Genomic DNA, 15,280 nt, shown 5'->3' with positions numbered 1-15,280 from the left:
TCCGAAGTTTCGTGGCATTATGGCCGCGGCACCGCCTACGGATGTTATCTTACAAATGCTTCGTGTGCTTAGAATGCGGTTAAACAAGATCGAGAATCGCCACGCGAGATCGAGACGAGAATTGCACCACAAAAATCGACATAAAATCAGTTTTGCTGCGTTTAGAAAAAAATCTTCACGAAAGACATACGGCTTTTCAATCAATTCATGTTTATCGCTCTGAATTGTATATAATACAATTTCAGTTTTGCCGCTTTTATGGTACACGTTTAATAATTTCAAGTTTAGACTGTTATATCTTGTAATGTAATTTTAATCGAATGCGTCCGTTTCTTGCTTATATTTTATAAATACGTTTAACAGCGAAAAATAAAGAAAAGTAAAAAATTAAAAATTTCTGCATTACTAAAGAGAGGAGTTATCATATTTTGACAATAAATTAAAATGTATCCGAATAAAACAATGGAGATAAATTTATAAATTACAAAATTAAATCTTCTTTTATAATTAAAAAGTTTTTTTATAATAAAAAAAAAAAGATTTAATAAAAATGTATCCGAATAAAACAATGGAGATAAATTTATAAATTACAAAATTAAATCTTCTTTTATAATTAAAAAGTTTTTTTATAATAAAAAAAAAAGATTTAATAAAAATGCACAAGAATAAATTTTGATAAATCGAGCACTTGATATGGTATAGAATGGAGATTTTTAAAACAAGACTACTTTGGCTGTACGAAGGGCGTAAGAGCTTCCCTCTGTACATTTGGCCTTCCGGTGTCGAATAAGAGCTACGAGTGCGATATTTCTTGTTCTAAATTAAGAATAGGTTCCATTTTAGGGTTAATCAATCGAAACTAGTTTCGCACGTCAAGATTCACGAGGTGTCCGAGATTAGATGAATGCGACTGTCGTTTGAATCGTATTAAGAGCCGACTGCAGCCGGCGGAACAATTTTCATTCCGTCCGCTGTGACTGCTGCGTCCACCCCATTTTTTTTAACAAAACTCGAGAATGGGGGAAATGGGCAAATCCTGCACCACAGTGTGACGGAGATATCTCGCCCGTCCATTCGTCGAGGTTCGCGACGCGATGCGACGCGACGTGACGCGAAGCGCGTGATGTTGATTTTTTATTCGTGACTTTTATCTGCTTGAAAAATCGTCGGCTCTTTTATACAGGCGCGCCTCTCGGATCTGGGCGCACTACATCTACCGTTGATCCACCTCTGTCCTCTCCCTCTTTCTCTCTCTCTCGGCAGCCGAATATCCCCCGTACCATCCTCCTTCGATAGTAGTCACCCCCGTTTTCTTGCACGCCGGCGAATGCAAACTGCCCCGCGCGATCGATGCAAGTTTCATAAATTAGCCAACCGCCGCGTCGATGTATGTACACGTACGTGCATACGCGACGTCTGTGCACAGCGCCGGGATACGAGTACAATTACGTTTTCTGCGAGCGTGTCCTGCTCGTCGTTTTTCACGAATGCTTGCAACAAAATCTAATGGCATAGCACGATGGAAAATACGAATACGACGAAAATCATTTCTATCGATTTCGTGCGTTTCGGTACGGTATGCTTTACGCGCTGCATTTGACAAAACGGTGAATCTCTTGTATATTTTTACGATATTTAGTCGCGCAATTTGCATTATGAAGTATACTTCGGAAAAATCTGAGAGAAAATAATATTGACGTATTTCGCGGTGATGTATCAGTCATTCTTTCAAAGTTAAAAAAAATGTAAGTGCGTTTCATAATTCGAAAGTGCAAATGGTAGAAGGGAACGTAATTTGGTCCACTTTATCATGAAAGCCGCACAAAGCGAGCGTAGCTCCCATCTGTCTCTCACTCGCGATTTTTTTTGCCTGTTCTAGAGAACGATATTCACCGGAAATTTTCCACAGTACGTTTGTGGTGTATTGTATCTCTCATAAAGGACTATGATGGTTTTATCTACGAGTACACAAGACACATTGATAAATATCTCTCTTTCTCTTCCGAGGGTATTGATGCAGAATATAGCATGTATAATAAATCTGATATTGTACTCAGTTTGAATTCTGTTACGTTCTATTTCCGCACGTTAAAATATGTTTATAATTAATCATGCCAAAACATCAGAGACAAACAGACAAAAGCTAATATCATGTGAACATACAAGTATCAAGCACATAAAACGTTTTCTAATAGCAAAATTACCCTTTCTAAAAAAGGCATGTTATAAAAAGACATGTTATAATACTTTCAATTCGATTAATATTTTCAACAATTATCAGCTGATTTCTGTCAAAAAATATTAATCGCGGATAAGGTATTGTAACATATTATTTAAAATATATTACTATTTCAATTTTTTCAACATATTATTTTTAAATTTAATTAGCAAATAACGCTTTATTATCAGCTAATTTCTATAAAAAAATATTACTAAAGCGTTAATTTGCTATTAAATTTTAATTAAATTAAAATAATAATATATATGTGAAGCTGGCGTATAATTTCGTGGAAACTCATAAATAATTAAGAGTTCTGGCTTCAATAATAGATGTATTGAAAATAAAGTCAGAACTCTTAAATATTTTTGAGTTTCCACGAAATGAGACGCCAACTTCATATACCCCATTTTTTTTATCGTTATAGAAATTATAAAATAAACAATTTCTCACTCACCGATACGTGCAATAGTGGAGTTGTAGTACACAGCACATTGATCTGAAAACAAAATATTCAAATTATGTATATACATGTGTCTTTAGAGAGGGGGGAAGGAGTGTATAGGATGTTTTGGAAGTCTGGAAATCGGTCGAATACCTTAATGTAGTGTAGAAAAAAATGTATCTATTCTGCATACCTCGCAGTTGCCCCGTTGTCGCCCAATGCCTCCCCGGGCCGCCTCCTCCTCTCTTGGTCCTTCGTAGCATTCACGAAAACACGAATAATTACGATCGCCCGACACTTTACACGGCACTCCCGACACGCGAAACTTTACACGGCACTCCCGACGCGACGCGTAAATCGCACGCGTATTTCGCGTTTATTGCGAACAATGAGAAAAAATGGCACTTCAGAATCTCGCAGTCAAACTCGTGCGCAGCTTATCAGTAATGCTTATCTGTAATAACAAATAAAATACATATATACATATATACAAAATAAAATACATATATATAGAGATACTTAAATATAACAAAAATTATTTTCCGTCATTGCTCCTTCGTAGCATTCACAGTTATCAGCTGATTTCTGTCAAAAAATATAAATCGAGAATAAGATATTATAACATATTATTTAAAACATATTACTATTTTAATTTTTTACCATGTTATTATTTTAAAATATAATTAGGAAATTAACGCTTTAATCAGCTGATTTCTGTGAAAAAATATTTATCGAGTTTGAACAAACTTTATATTATTTTTTTTTTAAATATCATTCTTTTTAACATAAAATCAAAGAATGGCGCTTGTGTTGTTCTAGTAAAATTATATTCAACATTAAATTCAGTAAGGTTTTGTTTTTATTCTTGAGGCTTAATCAATAAATATCCTAAAAATTTCAGTCATTTTTCGAAGAACATTTAAATGTTAAATGACATTTCTGAATTGAGAAATGTGTACTTTCAAAATATATCTTATTTATCTGTTGTAATATCTGGTGTATTTTTTAAGATATTCATATGCTAAAAATATCTTGAATCTCAAGACTCGTCCATCAGGATTAAAATTGATTTGACCTTTTTCTTTTTTTTTCATTGGTTATACAGAGCTGCCGAGCAATCTGCTAAAATCTACCCTTAATAATGGTTTACCAATTCTCATTGATCGAGCAGACAAAGTCGAAGCGTGTGCCAGTGAAATAAGCTTTGCGTCAAGTTCGTGTACGTGTCTTCGTGTATGAGTTTACATACACTGATACATATGCAGCTTGTAACGTATATATCGGAATGCGGCGCGGTGTTGTCAGAGGAATTTTAAATTCTTTTAAAACTCGGCTACGTATCGACGATGCTGAAATTTCGTCAATGGATGTACACGTGTACTGATATACATGAACACACGCACACACTTTTATAAAGACAAGCACGGATGTATATACGATCGCGACGGTTCTATGGAATTTCGCGCGTGTCTCGTGACATACATCGTGATCAGGATAGATCGGATAACATCGATGCCTGTATTTCTCAGTTAATTTTAAAGTTTCACTACACTTTAAAACGAAAATAAAATTGATCAAATAATACAAACACGAGCTTCCTCAAGCAAGTCCGCTCTCAGAGGTTTTCAGTAAAGCTTCGTTCTTTCTTTTTTCTTGTTTATTTCAAAGAAACACGACTGGAAATAATCCGTAGTGACAAAAACTCTTATGCTAACAAGTATTATCAAGTCTGTCGTTACGAAAAAAAGGAATCTCTTGAAATTGCATGCACCGTGCATGCAATCTCAAGAGATTATTTTTTCTCAACTTTCTTTTTGCAAAAAACTGAAGTTTTACATTTATATTTATTGTCTTTTGTTGTAAAATTTGTACTTTATGATAAATTGTTTTATAAAATTATACCAAATGTAATTTAAAACTCAATTTCCTTGTTTTGTTTTCTTAAAATCCAAGAGCTTATTAGTGCAACACTTTGTATCCTTCTTGTGGTATAAATGTAAATTACTGATTTATGCAATTTGTGTCTATCGATTGTGGAAATAAGATTGTATTGTAGCGGAATTAATATTATAGTAAAAAATGTCGAAACCTCTAAAAGCATTCAAAGAAATAATCAAATACGTTATGAAGAACTTCTACATACTGAAAATAAGTAAGTCAAATTATACTCTTTTGCTAAAATGAACAACTTAAACATTTTTTTGCTGTAATACAAAATTAATTGTATTCAAGTAATCGTATGTTTGCAATGCTTGTGCAAGTTAAAGTATATTTAGAGTCTTTGACATTTTGTAAATGTCAATCTTTTTACTTAATTATTTTATATTCTATTCATGAATACATGCCTGCATTTTACTGAACTTTATATAGACTTCCTTCAAATACTTATACGTTTATATACTTCAATATATTTGAAACGTTATTATATATAATAATTATTATAATTATAATTACATTATTTTTTGCTATACATATATGTGCATTATATTTAAAATTTGATTTTAATCATGTGCATCCAATCTATAGAAAACTAAGAATCTATAAATTTTAAATTTATCTTCGGTATTTCATAAGTGTGTTGTATTTCGAGCGCTATAATTGTCAAATACAAATACATGACGAAATGAACGGCCGAACGTGAATATTTGGAAATAGTCGTTATTATTGATGGGGGAAAGAAGGTCGCCTATCTTCGTTTCTCATTTCCGGTTCGAGGGGCAGAGCACAAATCACGTCGTAATTGTTAAATGTAGCGTGACGCGACGCCGAGCTATGAACGCGAAAAAGGGATGGCATGTATGTAAAGTTGATAAAAGTCTCTCTGGCACGTATTCTCCTATGCAATCAATTTGTGCATGACACAGTAGAACAACATAACATTCTGCATATGAGCTTGCTGGATTTTGTCTTTTTTTATGTTTAAAGTTATCTAGAAAATTCTTAAAAAATATTAACTGCTTATATACAATCAATTTATAATTTTAAAAATTAATAATATAACCGTCATATATATACACATTAATGGGCCTCATTGACAAATTAATATATTTCGGCTTTGCAAATCTCTATTTACACATTTTCGCGACATGGCCTAACTCATTAATGCACGCGTAAGATCCTTATTAAGAAGTTTCTCGCGCACAATACTATAGCGCGAATTAATTCATTGGAATCTCGCGTAATGCGCTCGAAAATCCTGCAGCCTTCGCGCGATGCTCGGCACGATGTCGTGCACGTAGAGAAGCGTGTAAGTACAGGGACACGCGCGGATACACATCCAGGTATTTGTACTCTTATCTCACCCGGAGTAAATTCAATGTTTGTATGCCGTGTCAACGCTCGTACATGGAGGGCGGTATCACAGCAGATTTGAAGATGCAAATGCAGCACCAGTGGTTATTTCCGCGCGCACGCGTGCTCGCGATGCTGATGTCAACGACGACGAATTTGTGTATTTGCCACGCGCGTTTCATAGATATTTGTATAGATAAGAGCAACGACCGGCATATTGCGATTTTAGGGTCCCCTCTATAATTTGAGATTATCCCAGACAATCAATTTTCATCTATGATTGATTTTGTGAATCAATTGTTCTTTAATAAAATATCATAAAGCTAATTATTATTGCAGAGTCTAATTTTCGTTATTTGGATAATCTGGCATTCGAACTATGTATTTTCGGTATTATAAAACTTAAATGATTGCATGTTTATTTAATAAATACGGAGTCAGACAATCCTTTATTACGATTTCAATTCGCATAAGTGATCCGAATCAATTATTTCGTCATATTGAATGCTATGAAATTTTACAGAGCCTTGAATTCTTTTAAGTAACTCGAAATTATCGGGTGCTTTATATATTTACTAGATTCAGATTGAATCTGATTCGAGTAGATTCAAACTAAATATTAGATATCCAAGAATATCGGATACCAATACACTACAAAACAATTTATACGAAATAACGAATTTACTCAACAGAATTGCTTCTATTTAATTTTCGCATATATATATAAATTATCTCTGGTGTTCTCTCCAATAAAATCTAATTAATCCATTGTCATTTGACGTAAATACCGATTGCGCCCATTCTTTTCAACGCGCAAATTTGGTCACCCGTTAATTGCGCCCGAGAGACGTTGCATTGATACGAAACAGTATTTCCCCTTTAAGCGTGATACGTGATGCTCAAAAGGTCGACGCGATGTTAAAGCATATGCAAAGTAAAGGATGGGAAAATATGCTCGATGAAAGGAGTAGCAAGTTGAATATGTCATTCTCACTGTTCGTACATCTAAGGGCTATTTTTTCCATTAGACGCTTTATGCGTCGGTTATACGATGCGATAAGTACTTAAAAGAATATAAAGCGTCGAAAGTTTGCCGGACGTCGCGAAGCATGCTAATTTACGTTACCATTACCTTAAACAAGTTTGGACTGATGTAATAAAAGCAAAGTATCCACCGAGCTCTTTTGACGGCTATTCACATTTCTATTCACGTTTCTAGCGAGCTTATCCAACGATGGATAACGAGCTATTACGTTTTAATGCAATATGCTTATTAACGGTTTGATCTTGTCCTTTCGTTTGCAAAAATATAAAAAATACAACGGCCAAAAAATCTTCTTTAATTTGGCTTCAAAAGTCTTCATTACTTTGGTTTGAAATTTTTTCTCACGTAGCGAAAAGCATCATTACGTCTCGGCAGCGACGCTTAATAAAATGGTCGTTTCGAATAAAATACTTTACAGAAAGAAAAACATACTCTCTGTGCCGAAAAGCGTAATTATATATTGGACATATTCTCGTTATTTAGCAAACCTTAAACAGAGTTTTTTTTTTTTTTTAAAGAAATATGCGAGAGCAAAGACATTATATATAAAAGTTCGTTCCGGAATAAGCGTGGAAACGGTTGTATAAAAAGTAAGAAGATAACAGAGTAAAACACTCAGCCGGGCATTCACAGCGGTATATATGTGGCAGCGTGAAAGTCAAAAAGCGTAAGCTGCCAAGAGAAATAGGGAGAATGGAGGATTTATTGTTACGCGCCGGTTTTTTCCCGAGTTTTAAATCAAATGCCAGACCGGCATATTACCTCAAAGTTTTCTATAAGTTTAAAGAACTTTTGTATTAAAGTATTACGATCGTCTGTCGATCCACTTCCTGAGATTATGCTTGTTTGTTTGAATGCAGATATTAATATATTGTGCGAAGTTATTTCAACGATATGACAAAATTATTTAATTAACTGATTAATTTTATAATTAATTTAGTTAATTTATTTTAACGAAACAATATCGATAATATAATATCAATATAATTTCAGTTAAAAAAATATATATTAAAAATTGATTTGTTACTCTCATTATCGAGATACAGTTGAGTTTCTTTTTTAAGTATGTGTAATCGCGTTTTAGTAGTTTGTAAATAAAAAAAAAAACATTCTTATATGTACAAAACATTTTGACTCAATTTCTCAACAAAAAAATTCATTTTCCAACGAAATATAACTAACGCAACATCACTTATATATAGAAATATGTTGCTTTGTGTGGACCATATAACAAAATGTAATAAAATTGCATTATTTAAAATAAACTTGCGAAATAAATGCTTATGTAAATCAATCATAAAATGATATTATAATTTAACAAAAATAAACATTGATTTAGATATATTTAAAAAATTAATTAAATAAGATTCTGTAGCATTGCTTTATATTTGTTGACAAATTGAGACGCCATTTAGTTATTACTTTTTCGCAAATTTTCTACTATACATAAAAGTTTGAAAAGTAAAGACAAAAAAAATGAAAATGGAATACATTCCAGTATTATATCATTGACGATAGATTTGAAGAAACAATGATAAATGTAATAACTTATATGCACACAGTAGCAGTTAAGTTTCATGATAATAAATAATGTTATATCGCGAACATTGCCCTGTTATTTCCAATCCATGATTAGAGATTGTACGTTTTCATTTAATTAAGTGTTCATGTTATTTCCCGCGCTATTAAACCAAAACTTTCACCTTTTGTCAAAGCGATGTTTAACTGTTGTGATAATGTAGCCGTTGAAATTTTTGCAAATAGAACGTCAAACATACATTTTAATTGGTATATAAATATTTTAAAGACGAAAAAGATAATGCGATCAATAGCGCAGACGCGAATAACCCGAGATAAATATAATAAAGATATATCTGCGAATACTCGCGCTTGTCAATTCGGCGCTGGAATATACGTGGAAAATGAAGCGAGTTTATTAAATTGAAAGCCCGTTACCTAAAATTCGCTGCCTTCGTGCTTTCAGAAATATTGACATCGGAATTCGTCGCACCATATGTGCGGTACAAACGGACTCTCTATCCCTCTCCCTCTCTCTTTTTCTCTCTTTTTGACAACGATGCGAGGTAAGTGCGTCTTGGTATTGGCTACGACGTAAAATGCAAAAATATGTTATCCGTTTTCATATTATCAGCACTTCCCACGTCGACTTTCAGATCGAGTGCGCATCCACGGAAATATGTTTCTTCATGAAAAATATCGAGCCGTCTTACGGCCATGCGGTTTCGGGCGGATAACATATTTGGGCCGATCAAATTATTTGTAACTGTCCACCAGATGTGCACATGCACCTTTCGCGTAACACTTCCCCATTCGCTGTTTCCAGCATAAGTTATATATTTCAACTTATATGGGATATATTAGAATATAATTATAAGAGTTCAATAAACTTTCTGGTAAAAAAAAGCGGCCATTATGTTTCCAATGAAAAAATTCGCTAATTTATCTATTATAATTGAATTGAAATAACGAGCTATTGGTGTATTTAATTTAAAGGTAAAAATTTGTTAATTTTTAAATTAATCAAAGTTCTTCGGAATATCATGCATCGTATAAAATACTTGCTTTATATTTTTAATAAAAATCTCCAAATTTTTTTATGATAAATAAATATTTCTTATATGCAATTTTCCATTTATGATATGATATTAATACAGTTTTATTCATAACAAGCTCACTTTTTGAACATTTACGATATTTTTATACGTTAAACATTGAAATATTTCAACAATATTACAACAGAATCTGAATAAAAAATGCATACGTCATATATTATAGATTTTTCTTAGAAATATGTGTTTGAATATCGTGATATTAGCATTAAAAACTTTTGTCCATGTTTGATGAGATAAAACAATATTATATTTATTGGTATCGTCTAATATTCATAGGAAATATTCGTATGAAGCATGAAAACGAATCGAGATGAGTGCTTCGATCAGCGAGAAATTTTTATTCTTCCCGAGAAAATCATGTACGTGCGTGTATGAAAAAAGTTTGTAAATCTGTCGCCAGAGAATTCACAACGTCGGTGATTTTTTTCGTCGCTCGTGGAATTCTCATCTATGAAATTCCACCTACATATTTATTTTGTAGATTCCACCATTTCCTTAATTTAAAAGTATATTCTCGCTTGTAGAAAAAAATATTCACGTGTAAAAGACTTGAAATAATAAACCGAATGTGTGGAATAATAAATCGCTAAAAGAGACAAGAAATTAACGAAATAACGTTTCGCATTTCTTATCGCGAGCTTCAAAAATATTTCTGAACATATTATAATTAAGAGCAATGTCAATGTGTTTCGGATAAACAACGATTGAATTCAAATATATGTATATAAACCATGATGACGTTTGGCTTTGCCCTGCGTGGATTGGCATATTAACGTACCAAATCCTCTATATAGGTTTAGGATTTACCGTATTACGTAAACTAACATTTCTCTGTGTACGTAACAATTTCCATGATTTCCTTGCAGATTAGACGTGTGATCAAATCCCCAACCGCATCAAATATACATTCCCGGCGGCGTTCGATTGAAACTTACCAATGAAACCAGCAACACAAACGCGCTTCGATAATTATCACATAATTACGCGTACCGCGGCGTCGAGTAGTGGTCGAAATTAACGCACGACACGTAATCATCCCTTGCAGTTTCCAATAGGCATTAAGCATATCGGTCAATTTTCGAAAATTTTAATTAAACCGCGTAACGCAATATATGGGGAGTTTCATATTTAGGTTAATGGAGATCGGTTCGGCGGTACGTAATAAACTTTGCGTCGCCGTGCTGGGAATATTTGGGACAAGGACCAAAGGACCGCGGGGTTGTAGATTGAGTCAAACGCTCATTTTGCGGAATATAAAAGTTTTACGAGACGCACGGGAACTGATGAGTCCGGTACGTAATGCTACTTGATCCATCAATGCCTTTCGGGAGTTCCGCGAATACCGTACTAGAAAATTTACCATTCCCTATAAATCAGTCGTGAGGCGTGGGAATTTTCAGGATGACGGCAAACGCGTTGGGAAACGTGTCCTAATTAAGAAAGGTGCGCAGCAGAATCGACGATTTGAAAAATCGTCGTCAAGATCGATTTCGATAAGTATCTGCTCTACTTAATAAATGTTTATCAATATTTATTACTTTTTACATAAATAAATTTAATATTTGCTTGCTATTTATTACTGTATTAATATATAGACTTTTATCAAACTTGACCTGAGCTAATATCATCTGAAATATTAATTATGCATAAAAAATTGCAATTATTATTCTTTATAAAGAATAATGCGAAATATCATTTACAATTTCAACGAGTTGGATTTAAAAAATTTACATTTTGATTAATTTTAAAGCAACAGATTTAACTATTTTATCAAAATTTAATTTTATGTAAATAGAAATTAATGATATTCTCAAACAAAGTAATATACAGGTAATTTAAATTATATTGTAGAAGAGACAAAGCATAAAGGTATAAAAATATGAAAGTTTCATAAATTTTTATACTCATATCTTTCGCCGTCTAAGCTTTAATCACGTATAATATTGTCCTATTAGACTTTAATACAAACTTTAAAAGAAGAAGTGTCTTTAATTAATAGCTAATAATAATCCTTAGATATCTTTAAAATAATTATGCAAGACTAAAACATACATAAAAAGAATTCATCGTTTAAGGTTAACAAACTAAAGAAATCGTTCGCATAATCAAAAATTCTTCCTATTCTTACAATTAGATAAACAATATTCTTTAGTTATGAAATCTCATCTTTTGGTATTCTTAAAAATTCATGTTGTTAGAATACGTTATCATTTTTATAGTATATTAATTCGATTTAAATTGAATAATTTCTCATTTTTTTTATTAGGCAGAACGTGCTTGTCGAATATTTCGTTAAAACTTATACCAAAATTTAAAAAATTCAAGATTTCAAAGATTTTATTTCCCCATTGGTAATCGCGTATGATGTTTCCTTTCCGCTAATTAATACAATTTAAATCTTATAATGAGTTGCTCGTTGTTAACAGGTACGTTCTCGAAGAATATTTTGTTGATTCTTTTTAAATAATTTTTGTTTATTTTTTATTTCAGAGAAGCTTCTGCTTCGCGTCCTACTGACGACGGCGACAACGAATACGACGGTGATGGCGTCGACGTCGACGACCTCGGACACCTTTTCTACCGCAGGAACTCGTTAAAAATACGTTTGCAAATGGGATTCCGCTTGGCGACGAGCCCTTTTTTTGTTGCATACTCCACCTCCCTCGCCATTCTCTTTAAAGTTTCATGCCTCGTGGGAATGGATCGCAGCTGCGCAACTACAGTTAAGCACCGCAGATCGCACTAAAGCAAAGCTAGAAGCCGCAATCTTCGTTTAAAAGGACCTTCCGTCTGCTATGGATCTTCCAGTTATAAAAGTTTCAACGGATATTGCTCTTACATTATATTAATATCGCTCCTATTGGCATCTAAATAATGCAATCGAGTGCATTCGGGATTCCAAGCATTTTATCGCCCACAGCATATTAAAATTTCTTATAGTAACACATAAGAGAATAATATACAGGTAATAATAATATATTATATTTCTTTTATATCATAAAAATATAGAATTTTTATATAATCATTTTTATAATTTATATCGTCATAATTTTTATATGCATAAAAGATAAAGAAAAAACCAATTTGGTTAATTAATATATTACTCTGTTAAATTAATTAGATTCTAAATAACTGATTTTATAATATTAATTAACGAAACTGCAACACGATAATAAATTGTCACGAATAAATCGCTCTGCTCGGACAATATTAATTTTATAGTTATAATGATAAATATTTGCGTAAATGTGTGTGTGTGTATATATAAAAATATATGCTATATATACACATATATGTATATATGTATATATGTATGTGTGTGTGTGTGTGTGTAGATTAAAGTACTCTACAGATTACATTCCAAAAGTTGATTGATGAGGAATAAATTGCGTATGTTGATCAATTTTTGATTTTTAACAAATATGGGTGAAGCTTTTAAAAATTTTCATTCATAAACGTAGTAAAATAAACAACCCTTGTTATAAAATTAAAAAAGGAATTTATCAAATAAATTTGTATAAATGCGAATAAATGAATTTTTTTCCGCTTTTCTTTTACCCCGCGTTGAATCATAGCGCAAACGCGTAACGAGGAAACTAATCGAAAGTTCCGTTTTCGAAATCGCGTTTTAGTGCACGCGTGACGGAGCGATTGCGAGATTGCCTATCGATCGTTGAAGCACCGATTTCGATATACGGGCAATTGGCCATGCCCGGAATTGTTTTAAAAGTCACGCGTGCCGCTTGAATTCAAGCACATCTATTATTTCGACGTCGACCTTTCACCGTGCGTAAACATGGTAAGTGTTCATTGTCTGTTTTTTCCCTTCCTGCCCTGTCCTCGCAAAACGGCGAGGACTACTTTACCATTATTTATCGGAATTCATTATTCGTAACGGTAATTAAAAAGTTCGTGTTTGGACTTCGAGCAGTCGATCGCTTCACCATCGCAGCCGCTTTGCCGAAGTTCGCTATTGTAAAATTCCAGTGGAAAATGCGTCAATTAAAAAATTATGACCGCGTTATACAAGTCACTCTATTTAAAGTAAGTCTTTACTCTTTTGATTAATGTTTCCAACACAAACAGTAAATTTTTATTATCATGCTTTTCGTAAACAGCGATATCCGGCTTATTAGATTTTCCATTGCATCTCGTTTTAAGAATACACGTACAATGATAACATTAATATTTTGTCTGGTGATCTATAATCCTATCTCAGCGGCGTTATTTTATATCGGAATTGTTCCAAGATATAAATATAACTTTTTGAATTGGACGGGAGAAAAATGGATCGATCGATCATATCGTTGGACAGACACGTTTCAATTGTTCATGACAAATGTTTATAAAACTATCAAGCTAAAGATAGGAAACGTGATATATCTACAAATAAATATTTGCTTCATCGGCTGATTCAAGAGGAGTTTGAATAGTTAGTCTGTTACACAAGCAATTAAACATCTCGTGTTAGTCATAATTAAAGGGGCAAGTGATACGAGTAAACGATAGTACCCGACCTGTATCTCTCAAGAAGCGAAACTTCTCCTTTAAACTTTAAACTCGACGTTATAATTGTTTTCAATTTTTTTTCAATAATTCTCTGTATTATATCATAGATTGTAGATATTTAAAAAATATATATAACCAGAAAAAATATTTATAAAATAATAATTACACACATACATGTAATTATCAAATTATTCGTTAATTTAAATAGAACACGCGCGATATTTATCGTATTAAACACTAATAATCTATTTTAATTTTGACTAAATTCTGAATTAATTTTAGTATTCTTGGTTAATAAACTTGATTAAGCAAAAAAGAAGAAATATTTCATTTACGCCATCAGGCTTTTTATTTTAGTTTGCATTTTGCATTGCTATTCCTACAATTAATTATACGTTATCTGCTTAGACGGGCTACATAAATTCCTGGTTAACGTCCACTTCAACGTTGTACGCGTCAGAACTTGACGTGCACACGATATAACCACGTGGTGCCGCGAGTATTTCAATTTGCAGTTGTATTCTGCGCCTAGTGTTTGAAATCCTGCTCCTGCGCGGCGGAATCGCACGAATACATTTACATTACTTACTACGAAATCCTGATATTTAGCTACCGCCTATTCGGTATATATTTCCGACCCAAGTCTTCCTCGCGAGCTATGGTGCCGTTTACATGGTGTGCGGAATGTACGTTTTGCTTAAATGGTAGAGAGCGCGTTATCCGGCACAGTGCTTAAATATAGATGAAACGTACAATGGATAGAAATATATTTATATTACCGACATGATGCACAAGTTTAGGTTTTCTCTTTTCAGCTTAGTTCTTTTTTTCATTTCATTTATTATATAAGATAAAAATATTTTTATCTTTATATAATCTTTATATAATCGCGATAAATTAAAAATTATTTCCTTATTTTATTTTAGAAATGTGCCAAATTTTTCAATTTTAAAAAGTAAATGAGTAATTTTTATTTCTTAGTAACAAGAATATCTGAGACTTGTTCATAATATTTAAAAGAGAAAAAAATATACAGTAAAGTATCTTTTTTTTAGTCGCATGTTTGAATAAATGCAAAAAGAAAACATTTTCTCCCGAAAGAGAATCTTGCATTAAAAATTCGCTTGTGATAGATTTTT

The 15,280-nt window shown here is 32.7% G+C and overlaps 1 long non-coding RNA gene across 3 annotated transcripts in view; it reads right to left on the bottom strand.

The window, feature by feature from the left end:
• The window catches only part of LOC145938777 (uncharacterized), a 431,555-nt gene that overhangs the window by 124,693 nt on the left and 291,582 nt on the right, over positions 1–15,280 (bottom strand). For 2 of the 3 annotated variants that reach the window (XR_014425730.1, XR_014425732.1), the window contains exons 1-2: positions 2,857–3,115; positions 2,676–2,717 (exon numbers count right to left, since the gene is read on the bottom strand). This is a non-coding gene — a long non-coding RNA (uncharacterized LOC145938777). Of the gene's footprint in view, positions 1–2,675; positions 2,718–2,856; positions 3,118–15,280 lie in introns of those variants that run through there. The other variant, XR_014425733.1, reaches the window with a different exon arrangement.

Source organism: Prenolepis imparis, unplaced genomic scaffold, assembly GCF_030444845.1.
Source record: "Prenolepis imparis isolate NDT839.2.m4 unplaced genomic scaffold, iyPreImpa1.0 SCAF_7, whole genome shotgun sequence".
NCBI lineage: Eukaryota > Metazoa > Arthropoda > Insecta > Hymenoptera > Formicidae > Prenolepis > Prenolepis imparis.
This window is presented reverse-complemented; position numbering and strand designations above follow the sequence as displayed.